This window comes from Nerophis lumbriciformis, linkage group LG21 (assembly GCF_033978685.3).
Source record: "Nerophis lumbriciformis linkage group LG21, RoL_Nlum_v2.1, whole genome shotgun sequence".
Lineage (NCBI taxonomy): Eukaryota > Metazoa > Chordata > Actinopteri > Syngnathiformes > Syngnathidae > Nerophis > Nerophis lumbriciformis.
In genome coordinates this window covers 41,149,471-41,166,208 of record NC_084568.2, presented here as the reverse complement: position 1 = coordinate 41,166,208, position 16,738 = coordinate 41,149,471, and positions in this window count along the sequence as shown.

Genomic DNA, 16,738 nt, shown 5'->3' with positions numbered 1-16,738 from the left:
TTATGGGTTATTATACTACACCAATAAAGTGTGTAAGTACAAAGAGTGTATTATGGGTTATTATACTACACCAATAAAGTGTGTAAGTACAAAGAGTATTATGGGTTATTATACTAAACCAATAAAGTGTGTAACTACAAAGAGTGTATTATGGGTTATTATACTACACCAATAAAGTGTGTCAGTACAAAGAGTGTATTATGGGTTATTATACTAGACCAGTAAAGTGTGTTAGTACAAAGAGTGTATTATGGGTTATTATATTACACCAATAAAGTGTGTAAGTACAAAGAGTGTATTATGGGTTATTATACTACACCAATAAAGTGTGTAAGTACAAAGAGTGTATTATGGGTTATTATATTACACTTATAAAGTGTGTAAGTACAAAGAGTGTATTATGGGTTATTATACTACACCAATAAAGTGTGTAAGTACAAAGAGTGTATTATGGGTTTATTATACTACACCAATAAAGTGTGTAAGTACAAAGAGTTTATTATGGGTTATTGTACGACACCAATAAAGTGTGTAAGTACAAAGAGTGTATTATGGGTTTATTATACTACACCAATAAAGTGTGTCACTACAAAGAGTGTATTATGGGTTAATATACTACACCAATAAAGTGTGTAAGTACAAAGAGTGTATTATGATTTATTATACTACACTAATAAAGTGTGTAAGTACAAAGTGTGTATTATGGGTTATTATACTACACCAATAAAGTGTGTAAGTACAAAGAGTGTATTATGGGTTATTATACTACACCAATAAAGTGTGTAAGTACAAAGAGTGTATTATGGGTTATTATACTACACTAATAAAGTGTGTAAGGACAAAGAGTGTATTATGGGTTATTATACTACACCAATAAAGTGTGTCAGTACAAAGAGTGTATTATGGGTTATTATACTACACTAATAAAGTGTGTAAGTACAAAGAGTGTATTATGGGTTATTATACTACACCAATAAAGTGTGTAAGTACAAGGAGTGTATTATGGGTTATTATACTACACTAATAAAGTGTGTAAGTACAAAGAGTGTATTATGGGTTATTATAATACACCAATAAAGTGTGTAAGTAGAAAGAGTGTATTATGGGTTATTATACTACACTAATAAAGTGTGTAAGTACAGAGAGTGTATTATGGGTTATTATACGACACCAATAAAGTGTGTAAGTACAAAGAGTGTATTATGGGTTATTATACTACACTAATAAAGTGTGTAAGCACAAAGAGTGTAATATGGGTTATTATACTACACCAATAAAGTGTGTTAGTACAAAGAGTGTATTATGGGTTATTATACTAGACCAATACAGTGTGTAAGTACAAAGAGTGTATTATGGGTTATTATACTACACCAATAAAGTGTGTAAGGACAAAGAGTGTATTATGGGTTATTATACTACACCAATAAAGTGTGTCAGTACAAAGAGTGTATTATGGGTTATTATACTACACTAATAAAGTGTGTAAGTACAAAGAGTGTATTATGGGTTATTATACTACACCAATAAAGTGTGTAAGTACAAAGAGTGTATTATGGGTTATTATACTACACCAATAAAGTGTGTAAGTACAAAGAGTGTATTATGGGTTATTATACTAGACCAGTAAAGTGTGTTAGTACAAAGAGTGTATTATGGGTTATTATATTACACCAATAAAGTGTGTAAGTACAAAGAGTGTATTATGGGTTATTATACTACACCAATAAAGTGTGTAAGTACAAAGAGTGTATTATGGGTTATTATACTACACTAATAAAGTGTGTAAGTACAAAGAGTGTATTATGGGTTATTATACTACACCAATAAAGTGTGTAAGTACAAAGAGTGTACTATGGGTTATTGTACTACACCAATAAAGTGTGTAAGTACAAAGAGTGTATTATGGGTTATTATACGACACCAATAAAGTGTGTCAGTACAAAGAGTGTATTATGGGTTATTATACGACACCAATAAAGTGTGTCAGTACAAAGAGTGTAATAGGGGTTATTATACTACACCAATAAAGTGTGTAAGTACAAAGAGTGTATTATGGGTTATTATACTACACTAATAAAGTGTGTAAGTACAAAGAGTGTATTATGGGTTATTATACTAGACCGGTAAAGTGTGTAAGTACAAAGAGTGTATTATGGGTTATTATACTAGACCAGTAAAGTGTGTCAGTACAAAGAGTGTATTATGGGTTATTACACAACACCAATAAAGTGTGTAAGTACAAAGGGAAAGAGTGTATTATGGGTTATTATACTACACCAATAAAGTGTGTAAGTACAAAGAGTGTATTATGGGTTATTATACTACACCAATAAAGTGTGTAAGTACAAAGAGTGTATTATGGGTTATTATACTACACCAATAAAGTGTGTAAGGACAAAGAGGGTATTATGGGTTATTATACTACACCAATAAAGTGTGTAAGTACAAAGAGTGTATTATGGGTTATTATACTAGACCAATAAAGTGTGTAAGGACAAAGAGGGTATTATGGGTTATTATACTACACCAATAAAGTGTGTAAGTACAAAGAGTGTATTATGGGTTATTATACTACACCAATAAAGTGTGTAAGTACAAAGAGTGTATTATGGGTTATTATACTACACCAATAAAGTGTGTAAGTACAAAGAGTGTATTATGGGTTATTATACTAGACCAATAAAGTGTGTAAGGACAAAGAGGGTATTATGGGTTATTATACTACACCAATAAAGTGTGTAAGTACAAAGAGTGTATTATGGGTTATTATACTACACTAATAAAGTGTGTGAGTACAACGAGTGTATTATGGATTATTATACTACACCAATAAAGTGTGTAAGTACAAAGAGTGTATTATGGGTTATTATACTACACTAATAAAGTGTGTAAGTACAAAGAGTGTATTATGGGTTATTATACTACACCAATAAAGTGTGTCACTACAAAGAGTGTATATGGGTTATTATACTACACTAATGACGTGTGTAAGTACAAAGAGTGTATTATGGGTTATTATACTACACCAATAAAGTGTGTAAGTGCAAAGGGTGTATTATGGGTTATTATACTACACCAATAAAGTGTGTAAGTACAAAGAGTGTATTATGGGTTATTATACTACACTAATAAAGTGTGTAAGTACAAAGAGTGTAGTATGGGTTATTATACTACACTAATAAAGTGTGTAAGTACAAAGAGTGTATTATGGGTTATTATACTACACCAATAAAGTGTGTAAGTACAAAGAGTGTATTATGGGTTATTATACTACACCAATAAAGTGTGTAAGTACAAAGAGTGTATTATGGGTTATTGTACTACACTAATAAAGTGTGTAAGTACAAAGAGTGTAGTATGGGTTATTATACTACACCAATAAAGGGTGTCAGTACAAAGAGTGTATTATGGGTTATTATACTACACCAATACAGTGTGTAAGTACAAAGAGTGTATTATGGGTTATTATACTACACTAATAAAGTGTGTCAGTACAAAGAGTGTATTATGGGTTATTATACTACACTAATAAAGTGTGTAAGTACAAAGAGTGTATTATGGGTTATTATACTACACTAATAAAGTGTGTAAGTACAAAGAGTGTATTATGGGTTATTATACTACACTAATAAAGTGTGTAAGTACAAAGAGTGTATTATGGGTTATTATACTACACCAATAAAGTGTGTCATTACAAAGAGTGTATTATGGGTTATTATACTAGACCAGTAAAGTGTGTTAGTACAAAGAGTGTATTATGGGTTATTATATTACACCAATAAAGTGTGTAAGTACAAAGAGTGTATTATGGGTTATTATACTACACCAATAAAGTGTGTAAGTACAAAGAGTGTATTATGGGTTATTATACTACATCAATAAAGTGTGTAAGTACAAAGAGTGTATTATGGGTTATTATACTACACCAATAAAGTGTGTAAGTGCAAAGGGTGTATTATAGGTTATTATACTACACTAATAAAGTGTGTAAGTACAAAGAGTGTATTATGAGTTATTATACTACACCAATAAAGTGTGTAAGTACAAAGAGTGTATTATGGGTTATTATACTACACCAATAAAGTGTGTAAGTACAAAGAGTGTATTATGGGTTATTATACTACACCAATAAAGTGTGTAAGTACAAAGAGTGTATTATGGGTTATTATACTACACCAATAAAGTGTGTCAGTACAAAGAGTGTATTATGGGTTATTATACTACACCAATAAAGTGTGTCAGTACAAAGAGTGTATTATGGGTTATTACACAACACCAATAAAGTGTGTAAATACAAAGAGTGTATTATGGGTTATTATACTACGCCAATAAAGTGTGTAAGTACAAAGAGTGTATTATGGGTTATTATACTACACCAATAAAGTGTGTCAGTACAAAGAGTGTATTATGGGTTATTATACTACACCAATAAAGTGTGTAAGTACAAAGAGTGTATTATGGGTTATTATACTACACTAATAAAGTGTGTAAGTCCAAAGAGTGTAGTATGGGTTATTATACTACACTAATAAAGTGTGTAAGTACAAAGAGTGTATTATGGGTTATTTTACTACACCAATAAAGTGTGTAAGTACAAAGAGTGTATTATGGGTTATTATACTACACCAATAAAGTGTGTAAGTACAAAGAGTGTATTATGGGTTATTATACTACACCAATAAAGTGTGTAAGTACAAAGAGTGTATTATGGGTTATTATACTAGACCAATAAAGTGTGTAAGGACAAAGAGGGTATTATGGGTTATTATACTACACCAATAAAGTGTGTAAGTACAAAGAGTGTATTATGGGTTATTATACTACACTAATAAAGTGTGTAAGTACAAAGAGTGTATTATGGATTATTATACTACACCAATAAAGTGTGTAAGTGCAAAGGGTGTATTATAGGTTATTATACTACACTAATAAAGTGTGTAAGTACAAAGAGTGTATTATGGGTTATTATACTACACCAATAAAGTGTGTCAGTACAAAGAGTGTATTATGGGTTATTATACTACACCAATAAAGTGTGTCAGTACAAAGAGTGTATTATGGGTTATTACACAACACCAATAAAGTGTGTAAGTACAAAGAGTGTATTATGGGTTATTATACTACACCAATAAAGTGTGTAAGTACAAAGAGTGTATTATGGGTTATTATACTACACCAATAAAGTGTGTAAGTACAAGGAGTGTATTATGGGTTATTATACTACACCAATAAAGTGTGTAAGTACAAAGAGTGTATTATGGGTTATTATACTACACCAATAAAGTGTGTCAGTACAAAGAGTGTATTATGGGTTATTATACTACACCAATAAAGTGTGTAAGTACAAAGAGTGTATTGTGGGTTATTATACTACACTAATAAAGTGTGTAAGTCCAAGGAGTGTAGTATGGGTTATTATACTACACTAATAAAGTGTGTAAGTACAAAGAGTGTATTATGGGTTATTTTACTACACCAATAAAGTGTGTAAGTACAAAGAGTGTATTATGGGTTATTATACTACACCAATAAAGTGTGTAAGTACAAAGAGTGTATTATGGGTTATTATACTACACCAATAAAGTGTGTAAGTACAAAGAGTGTATTATGGGTTATTATACTAGACCAATAAAGTGTGTAAGGACAAAGAGGGTATTATGGGTTATTATACTACACCAATAAAGTGTGTAAGTACAAAGAGTGTATTAGGTGTTATTATACTACACTAATAAAGTGTGTCAGTACAAAGAGTGTATTATGGGTTATTATATTACACCAATAAAGTGTGTAAGTACAAAGAGTGTATTATGGGTTATTATACTACACCAATAAAGTGTGTAAGTACAAAGAGTGTATTATGGGTTATTATATTACACTTATAAAGTGTGTAAGTACAAAGAGTGTATTATGGGTTATTATACTACACCAATAAAGTGTGTAAGTACAAAGAGTGTATTATGGGTTATTATACTACACCAATAAAGTGTGTAAGTACAAAGAGTGTATTATGGGTTATTATACTAGACCAATACAGTGTGTAAGTACAAAGAGTGTATTACGGGTTATTATACTACACCAATAAAGTGTGTCAGTACAAAGAGTGTATTATGGGTTATTATACTACACTAATAAAGTGTGTAAGTACAAAGAGTGTATTATGGGTTATTATACTACACTAATAAAGTGTGTAAGTACAAAGAGTGTATTATGGGTTATTATACTACACTAATAAAGTGTGTAAGTACAAAGAGTGTATTATGGGTTATTATACTACACCAATAAAGTGTGTCACTACAAAGAGTGTATTGTGGGTTAATATACTACACCAATAAAGTGTGTAAGTACAAAGAGTGTATTATGATTTATTATACTACACTAATAAAGTGTGTAAGTACAAAGTGTGTATTATGGGTTATTATACTACATCAATAAAGTGTGTAAGTACAAAGAGTGTATTATGGGTTATTACACAACACCAATAAAGTGTGTAAGTACAAAGAGTGTATTATGGGTTATTATACTAAACCAATAAAGTGTGTAAGTACAAAGAGTGTATTATGGGTTATTATACTACACCAATAAAGTGTGTAAGTACAAAGAGTGTATTATGGGTTATTATACTACACCAATAAAGTGTGTAAGTACAAAGAGTATTATGGGTTATTATACTAAACCAATAAAGTGTGTAAGTACAAAGAGTGTATTATGGGTTATTATACTACACCAGTAAAGTGTGTAAGTACAAAGAGTGTATTATGGGTTATTATACTAGACCAGTAAAGTGTGTTAGTACAAAGAGTGTATTATGGGTTATTATACTAGACCAATACAGTGTGTAAGTACAAAGAGTGTATTATGGGTTATTATACTAGACCAATAAAGTGTGTAAGGACAAAGAGTGTATAATGGGTTATTATACTACACCAATAAAGTGTGTCAGTACAAAGAGTGTATTATGGGTTATTATACTACACCAATAAAGTGTGTCACTACAAAGAGTGTATTATGGGTTAATATACTACACCAATAAAGTGTGTAAGTACAAAGAGTGTATTATGATTTATTATACTACACTAATAAAGTGTGTAAGTACAAAGTGTGTATTATGGGTTATTATACTACACTAATAAAGTGTGTAAGTACAAAGAGTGTATTATGGGTTATTATACTACACCAATAAAGTGTGTAAGTACAAAGAGTGTATTATGGGTTATTATACTACACTAATAAAGTGTGTAAGTACAAAGAGTGTATTATGGGTTATTATACTACACTAATAAAGTGTGTAAGTACAAAGAGTGTAGTATGGGTTATTATACTACACTAATAACGTGTGTAAGTACAAAGAGTGTATTATGGGTTATTATACCACACCAATAAAGTGTGTCAGTACAAAGAGTGTATTATGGGTTATTATACTACACTAATAAAGTGTGTCAGTACAAAGAGTGTATTATGGGTTATTATACTACACCAATAAAGTGTGTAAGTACAAAGAGTGTATTATGGGTTATTATACTACACCAATAAAGTGTGTAAGTACAAAGAGTGTATTATGGGTTATTATACTACACCAATAAAGTGTGTCAGTACAAAGAGTGTATTATGGGTTATTGTATTACACCAATAAAGTGTGTAAGTACAAAGAGTGTATTATGGGTTATTATATTACACTTATAAAGTGTGTAAGTACAAAGAGTGTATTATGGCTTATTATACTACACCAATAAAGTGTGTAAGTACAAAGAGTGTATTATGGGTTATTATACTACACTAATAAAGTGTGTAAGTACAAAGAGTGTATTATGGGTTATTATACTACACTAATAAAGTGTGTAAGTACAAAAAGTGTATTATGGGTTATTATACTACACCAATAAAGTGTGTAAGTACAAAGAGTGTATTATGGGTTATTATACTAGACCAATAAAATGTGTTAGTACAAAGAGTGTATTATGGGTTATTATACTAGACCAGTAAAGTGTGTTAGTACCAAGAGTGTATTATGGGTTATTATACTAGACCAATACAGTGTGTAAGTACAAAGAGTGTATTATGGGTTATTATACTAGACCAATAAAGTGTGTAAGGACAAAGAGTGTATTATGGGTTATTATACTACACTAATAAAGTGTGTCAGTACAAAGAGTGTATTATGGGTTATTATACTACACCAATAAAGTGTGTAAGTGCAAAGAGTGTATTATGGGTTATTATGCTACACCAATAAAGTGTGTAAGTACAAAGAGTGTATTATGGGTTATTATACTACACCAATAAAGTGTGTAAGTACAAAGAGTGTATTATGGGTTATTATACTACACCAATAAAGTGTAAGTACAAAGAGTGGGTTATGGGTTATTATACTAGACCAATAAAGTGTGTAAGTACAAAGAGTGTATTATGGGTTATTAGACTAGACCAATAAATTGTGTCAGTACAAAGCGTGTATTATGGGTTAATATACTACACCAATAAAGTGTGTCAGTACAAAGAGTGTATTATGGGTTATTATACTAGACTAGTAAAGTGTGTAAGTACAAAGAGTGTATTATGGGTTATTATACTACACCAATGACGTGTGTAAGTACAAAGAGTGTATTATGGGTTATTATACTAGACCAGTAAAGTGTGTTAGTACAAAGAGTGTATTATGGGTTATTATACTAGACCAATAAAGTGTGTAAGTACAAAAAGTGTATTATGGGTTATTATACTACACTAATAAAGTCTGTAAGTACAAAGAGTGTAGTATGGGTTATTATACTACACTAATAAAGTGTGTAAATACAAAGAGTGTATTATGGGTTATTATACTACACCAATAAAGTGTGTAAGTACAAAGAGTGTATTATGGGTTATTATACTAGACCAATAAAGTGTGTGAGTACAAAGGGTGTATTATGGGTTATTATACTACACCAATAAAGTGTGTAAGTACAAAGGGTGTATTATGGGTTATTATACTACACTAATAAAGTGTGTGAGTACAAAGAGTGTATTATGGATTATTATACTACACCAATAAAGTGTGTAAGTGCAAAGGGTGTATTATAGGTTATTATACTACACTAATAAAGTGTGTAAGTACAAAGAGTGTATTGTGGGTTATTATACTACACTAATAAAGTGTGTGAGTACAAAGAGTGTATTATGGATTATTATACTACACCAATAAAGTGTGTAAGTTCAAAGAGTGTATTATGGGTTATTATACTACACCAATAAAGTGTGTCAGTACAAAGAGTGTATTATGGGTTATTATACTACACCAATAAAGTGTGTCAGTACAAAGAGTGTATTATGGGTTATTATACTAGTGTGCATATATATTTCCACTATGTCCACACATCAACATTGATTGTCATGTTATATTACAGGTATTATATCTGTAGTTCTTCTACTTGTCCAATATGTGTACATTATCTTTACGACTTGCAGTGTTTGTGAAACTACTCCAAGTTTGAAGAGCTTAAAAAATTAATGTTGCACATTTCTTCGGACACAAACGCTGGAGGCGGCTTTTTCAAACGTTTCCGAAGGACAAAATAATAAGTTTGCGTTTGGAGAGCAGGCAAAATGCATGAATAAATATGATCATTGAAAGATGTGTTGTCTTAGAAAAAAATACTTTGGAGTTATTGTAAGAAATGATTCATGACATGCACGCGCTTCTTTTCAACCTTTGCACACACAAAGTGATAGTTTGATAATATTATTATTACATCACATGTACCGTATTTTCCGCACCATAAGCCGCCCTGGGTTATAAGCCGCGCCTTCAATGAACGGCATATTTCAAAACTTTGTCCACCTATAAGCCGCCCCGTGTTGTAAGCCGCATCTAACTGCGCTAAAGGAATGTCAAAAAAACAGTCAAATAGGTCAGTCAAACTTTAATAATATATTAAAAACCAGCGTGATGTGGGCGCGCATGGAGTCGTATATCAACATGGACGGAGCTGCGTGAAAAAAGCCACCCGGCCTCTTCGCGTAAACTTACCTTAACCACTCGCTCATCTTTTCTTCATCCATCCCTTCGAGTTAGCTTTTATGATGACGCCGGCTGGAAAGGTCTCTTTTGGCAAGGTCTTCCTTTTGAATATCACCATGGGTGGAAGTTTCTGGCCATTAGCATGGCAAGCTAGAACCACAGTGAAGGATGACTTCTCATTCCCTGTGGTGCGAATATTCACCGTACGTGCTCCCGTTGTATCCACAGTGCGGTTCACAGGAATATCAAAAGTCAGTGGAACCTCGTCCATGTTGATAATGTTCTCTGGCCGGATCTTTTTTTCAGCTATCTTGTTTTTACAATATGCACGGAAAGTAGCCAGCTTTTCTTGAAAGTCTTTAGGCAGTTGCTGTGAAATAGTAGTCCGTGTGCGGATGGAGAGATTGCGTCTTTTCATGAACCGGATCCCTGTCGCTTAGTAGGAGCCATTTTGTGGTCTTTACAGATGTAAACACACAAAGGAAATGAAACGTACGGTAATATCCGCGCGCTTCTTCTTCTTCTACGCGGGCGGGTGGTTGCTTACAGTAGAAGAAGAAGCGCTTCCTGTTCTATGGGGGCGGGTGCTTACCTTGGCGGTTGCTTGCGTAGAAGAAGAAGCACTTCCTCTTCTACGGGGAAAAAAGATGGCGGCTGTTTACCGTAGTTGCGAGACCGAAACTTTATGAAAATGAATCTTAATATTAATCCATATATAAAGCGCACCGGGTTATAAGGCGCACTGTCAGCTTTTGAGAAAATTTGTGGTTTTTAGGTGCGCCTTATAGTGCGGAAAATACGGTAATTAGTAATATAACATTCACACACACATCACACACTTATAAAGTGTTGCTTGTTTCTGGGGGAATGCTTTAGCGTGAGCACATACGAGACTGCTGTGATTGACAGGAATGGCGTTCCTAAAATATCATGAAACTTTATTTAGTCATAATCCGTATTACCGTATTTTTCACTTGAAATCCTTTCATTTTCTCAAAAATCAACAGCGCGCCTTATAACCCGGTGCGCCTAATGTACGGAATAACTCTGACTGTGCTTACCGACCTCGAAGCAATTTCATTTGGTAGATGGTGAAATGATAAGTGTGACCAGTAGATGGCAGTCACACATAAGAGATACGTGTAGACTGCAGTATGACTCAAGTAAACAACACCAACATTTTATATGTTCCATTGAAAATATAGAACATTACACACGGCGCTCAAAAATCCATCAAAATGTTTTAGTAGGACTTTGGTAAGCTATGAAGCCGCACCGCTTGATGGATTATCGGAGCATTACAGCTACCATAGTCAGACGTACTGTGCTTCAACATAAGACTTATTATCTTGCGTTTTGTTTCGCAATATTATGCAAAAGCAACATTTCTTACCTTCCGGTACCTGCTGATCTGTATTTGGGATCTGCTTGAGTCCTGAAAATTTGCGCGCCTCCGCCTTTGTAGTCCATGCCGAAGTGTTTTCAATTTAGAAAAAAATAATAAAAATAAGACCCCTTTAATGCGCCCTATAATCCGGTGTGCCTTTTATATGAAAATAAAGTTAAAAAGTTAAAGTTAAAGTTAAAGTACCAATGATTGTCACACACACACACTAGGTGTGGCGAGATTATTCTCACCCATCACCCTTGATCACCCCCTGGGAGGTGAGGGGAGCAGTGGGCAGCAGCGGTGGCCGCGCCCGGGAATCATTTTTGGTGATTTAACCCCCAATTCCAACCCTTGATGCTGAGTGCCAAGCAGGGAGGTAATGGGTCCCATTTTTATAGTCTTTGGTATGACTCGGCCGGGGTTTGAACTCACAACCTACCGATCTCAGGGCGGACACTCTAACCACTAGGCCACTGAGTAGACCTGACTAGACTGTGCGCCTTATAATCCGGTGCGCCCTATGGTCCGGAAAATACCACACTTTGTTAGCGTTTAGTGTCCCAAAACAGAAGTGGTTCTTAATCATCCACATTACAAAAAGTGTCTTGTTTCCATGCCAAGTACTTACTTGAGAGGCTTTCAGGAACATTTGATGATATTAAAGTGCTGTGTGTGACACTCTTGCAGCCATTAGAAGACACCCATTATTTATTCTTCTTCTTTTTCAGCACGGTGAGTAAACATCGCCTTTGGTCACGCTTCTGCCAGGCCGAGTGCTGATGTTATTATCCCGCGTTATTATTCGCCTGGGAGTTTATTCAAGCGTCCCACATGATTGTCGTGATTCATACCGCGCGCTTCTCTTTGTTCCGCCCGTGTGAGGAGGACTTTTTGAACCGCGGCGCCCACTCGCTGAGCTTCGGTCTCCACAATAGTAGTGTCAACAACCATAGTGTCAACAACAATAGTGTCAACAATAGCTGTGTTTGTCAAGCACACATGCGGCCTTCCAACAATGAAGCAACTTGAAGTCAAACGTGACTCATGTTTCTACTCAAATATTACTAAATGCGAGGTTACACGCTCGTTGGGTTCCGTTTTAAAAGAACTTGCTACTGCACAAAAGTACAGATATATAAAGGCAAATGTGTTGGAGCATAAATGAATGTTTAAGATGGACAAACATACAAAGAGAATGTCAGCAGCATGAGGACGACAGAGCAGGCAGCAGACAAGAAGTCCGTCTTTAGTGGTGTTTTTTCCTCTAATTTTATATAACAGAAAGTTGACGTTGAGGTCTAAGGATGTGTTTTGAAGTCTGTGCTGTAAAATGAGTAAAACAATACGGTATTTGTACAAATCCTGTGCTTTTTTTTTCAGGTTAACACTTCAAACATTGGTGATGAAGCCATAAACAAGTCAATGTTGTTGGAGGGGAAAAAAATGAGCCTCGAAACATTGCAACTTTTGCTGCAACTTTTTGAAAATGCTGCTTTTGAATTCAAGCATTTTAGGAGCAACAATCGCAAGAACTAAACTGCTAGGGGCGGTGGTTAAAAAAAGCGAGCTGAGCTGACACCTGAGAGTCACAGGACTGTCATGTGACCATCACAGGACTGTTACATCGCTGTTACATGACTGTCACATGACTGTCACATGATCGTCACATGACTGTTACATGATCGTCACATGACTGTCACATGGCCGTCAAACGACTGTCACATGACTGTTACATGACTGTCACATACACTTACATGACTGTTACATGGCTGTCACGTGACCGTCACATGACTGTTACATGACGGTCACATGACTGTCACATGACTGTTGCATGGCTGTCACATACACTTACATGACTGTTACATGGCTGTCACGTGACCGCCACATGACTTACATGACGGTCACATGGCCGTCACATGACTGTTACATGACTGTCACATACACTTACATGACTGTTACATGGCTGTCACGTGACCGCCACATGACTGTTACATGACTGTCACATGACTGTTGCATGGCTGTCACGTGACCGTCACATGACCGTTACATGACTGTCACATGGCCGTCAAACGACTGTCACATGACTGTTACATCACTGTCATGTGACCGTCACATGACTGTTACATGACTGTCACGTGGCTGTCACGTGACTTCCATGACTGTCACGTGACTTACATGACTGTTACATGACTGTCGCGTGACCGCCACATGACTGTTACATGACGGTCACGTGACTGTCATGTGACTGTTGCATGGCTGTCACGTGACCGTCACATGACTGTTACGTGACTGTCACATGGCCGTCAAACGACTGTCACATGACTGTTACATCACTGTCATGTGACCGTCACATGTAAGTCACGTGGCTGTCACGTGACTTACATGACTGTTACATGACTGTCACGTGACCGCTACATGATTGTTACATGACTGTTACATGACGGTCACGTGACTGTCACATGACACTTACATGACGGTCACGTGACTGTCATGTGACTGTTGCATGGCTGTCACGTGACCGTCACATGACTGTTACATGACTGTCACATGGCCGTCAAACGACTGTCACATGACTGTTACATCACTGTCATGTGACCGTCACATGACTGTCACGTGACTTACATGACTGTCGCGTGACCGCCACATGACTGTTACATGACGGTCACGTGACTGTCATGTGACTGTTGCATGGCTGTCACGTGACCGTCACATGACTGTTACATGACTGTCACATGGCCGTCAAACGACTGTCACATGACTGTTACATCACTGTCATGTGACCGTCACATGACTGTCACGTGGCTGTCACGTGACTTACATGACTGTTACATTACTGTCACGTGACCGCTACATGATTGTTACATGACGGTCACGTGACTGTCACATGACACTTACATGACTGTTACATGACGGTCACGTGACTGTCATGTGACTGTTGCATGGCTGTCACGTGACCGTCACATGACTGTTACATGACTGTCACATGGCCGTCAAACGACTGTCACATGACTGTTACATCACTGTCATGTGACCGTCACATGACTGTCACGTGGCTGTCACGTGACTTACATGACTGTTACATTACTGTCACGTGACCGCTACATGATTGTTACATGACGGTCACGTGACTGTCACATGACACTTACATGACTGTTACATGACGGTCACGTGACTGTCATGTGACTGTTGCATGGCTGTCACGTGACCGTCACATGACTGTTACATAACTGTCACATGGCCGTCAAACGACTGTTACATCACTGTCATGTGACCGTCACATGACTGTTACATGACTCACGTGGCTGTCACGTGACTTACATGGCTGTCAAGTGACTGTAACATGACTATTACATGACTGTCACGTGACTGTTACATGACTGTCACAGGACTCTCACGTGTCTGTCACATGACTGTTACATGACTGTCACAGGACTCTCACGTGGCTGTCACATGACTGTCACATGACTGTTACATGGCTGTCACGTGACCGTCACATGACTGTTACATGACTGTCACAGGACTGTACGTGGCCGTCACATGACCATTACAGGACTCTTACATGACTGTCACATGGTTGTCACATGACCATCACTTGACTCTCACATGACAGTCACGTGGCCGTCACATGACAGTCACTTGGTCGTCACATGACCGTCACATGACCGTCACATGACTCACATGACAGTCACGTGGTCGTCACATGACTCTCACATGACAGTCACATGACCGTCACATGACTCTGGCATGACAGTCCTGTCCTGTCACATACCAACTCCATTTTGTTCTAATGAATTGAAGTCGTGCTGAAGACATTTGAACCTTTTTTTAAGGTCTTCATAGAAGTTTGAGCAGCAAAGTCACTTCAAGGTTGTCTTCAAGTTCTTCTGGCTTGAGTTGTTTGCAATCATCATGTCAACACAAACATTTTGTGAGATGAAACCTCGGCGAGAGAAGGAAAAGTACTTTTTGATGTACACCAAAGTGATGACGCAATCACCAAACTTGTTTTTTCATGTCAAGCTGACATCAGCACAAAGTGACCCTCGCCCCGTTCCTCGTCTTAACTGAAACTAGCCGTGCTCATTTGGGCTGCATGAACGCCGGCGTCAAAGGTCCAGCGCTAATGTGCGTTTGCTGTGCACACACCACGTCTTTGTCACCTGACAGGTGTGCCTTTCTCTCTCAGCAGGTCGCGGCTCTCAGCTCACTCTCATGCTAGCACCTGTGAATGAATGAATGAAGTTCATTGACATTTGACATCTCATGAGAAATAAAGCTAGAGAAAAATCTAAGGAAATAATAACAATGTAGTAGAAGTAAGTAGAGAATGTAACAGTACATCAGAATGTAGTAGAAGTAAGTAGAGAATTTAACAGTACATCAGAATGTAGTAGAAATAAGTAGCGAATGTAACAGTACATCAGAATGTAGTGGAAATAAGTAGAGAATGTAACAGTACATCAGAATGTAGTAGAAGTATGTAGAGAATGTAACAGTACATCAGAATGTAGTAGAGAATGTAACAGTACATCAGAATGTAGTAGAAATAGAGAATGTAACAATACATAAGAATGTAGTGGAAATAAGTAGAGAATGTAACAGTACATCAGAATGTAGTAGAAGTATGTAGAGAATGTAACAGTACATCAGAATGTAGTAGAAATAAGTAGAGAATGTAACAGTACATCAGAATGTAGTAGAAATAGAGAATGTAACAATACATAAGAATGTAGTGGAAATACGTAGAGAATGTAACAGTACATAAGAATGTAGTAGAAGTAAGTAGAGAATGTAACAGTACATCAGAATGTAGTAGAAGTAAGTAGAGAATGTAACAGTACATCAGAATGTAGTAGAAGTAAGTAGAGAATTTAACAGTACATCAGAATGTAGTAGAAATAAGTAGAGAATGTAACAGTACATCAGAATGTAGTAGAAGTAAGTAGAGAATGTAACAGTACATCAGAATGTAGTAGAAGTAAGTAGAGAATGTAACAGTACATCAGAATGTAGTAGAAGTAAGTAGAGAATTTAACAGTACATCAGAATGTAGTAGAAGTAAGTAGAGAATGTAACAGTACATCAGAATGTAGTAGAAGTAAGTAGAGAATTTAACAGTACATCAGAATGTAGTAGAAGTAAGTAGAGAATGTAACAGTACATCAGAATGTAGTAGAAGTAAGTAGAGAATGTAACAGTACATCAGAATGTAGTAGAAATAAGTAGAGAATGTAACAGTACATCAGAATGTAGTAGAAGTAAGTAGAGAATGTAACAGTACATCAGAATGTAGTAGAAGTAAGTAGAGAATGTAACAGTACATCAGAATGTAGTAGAAGTAAGTAGAGAATGTA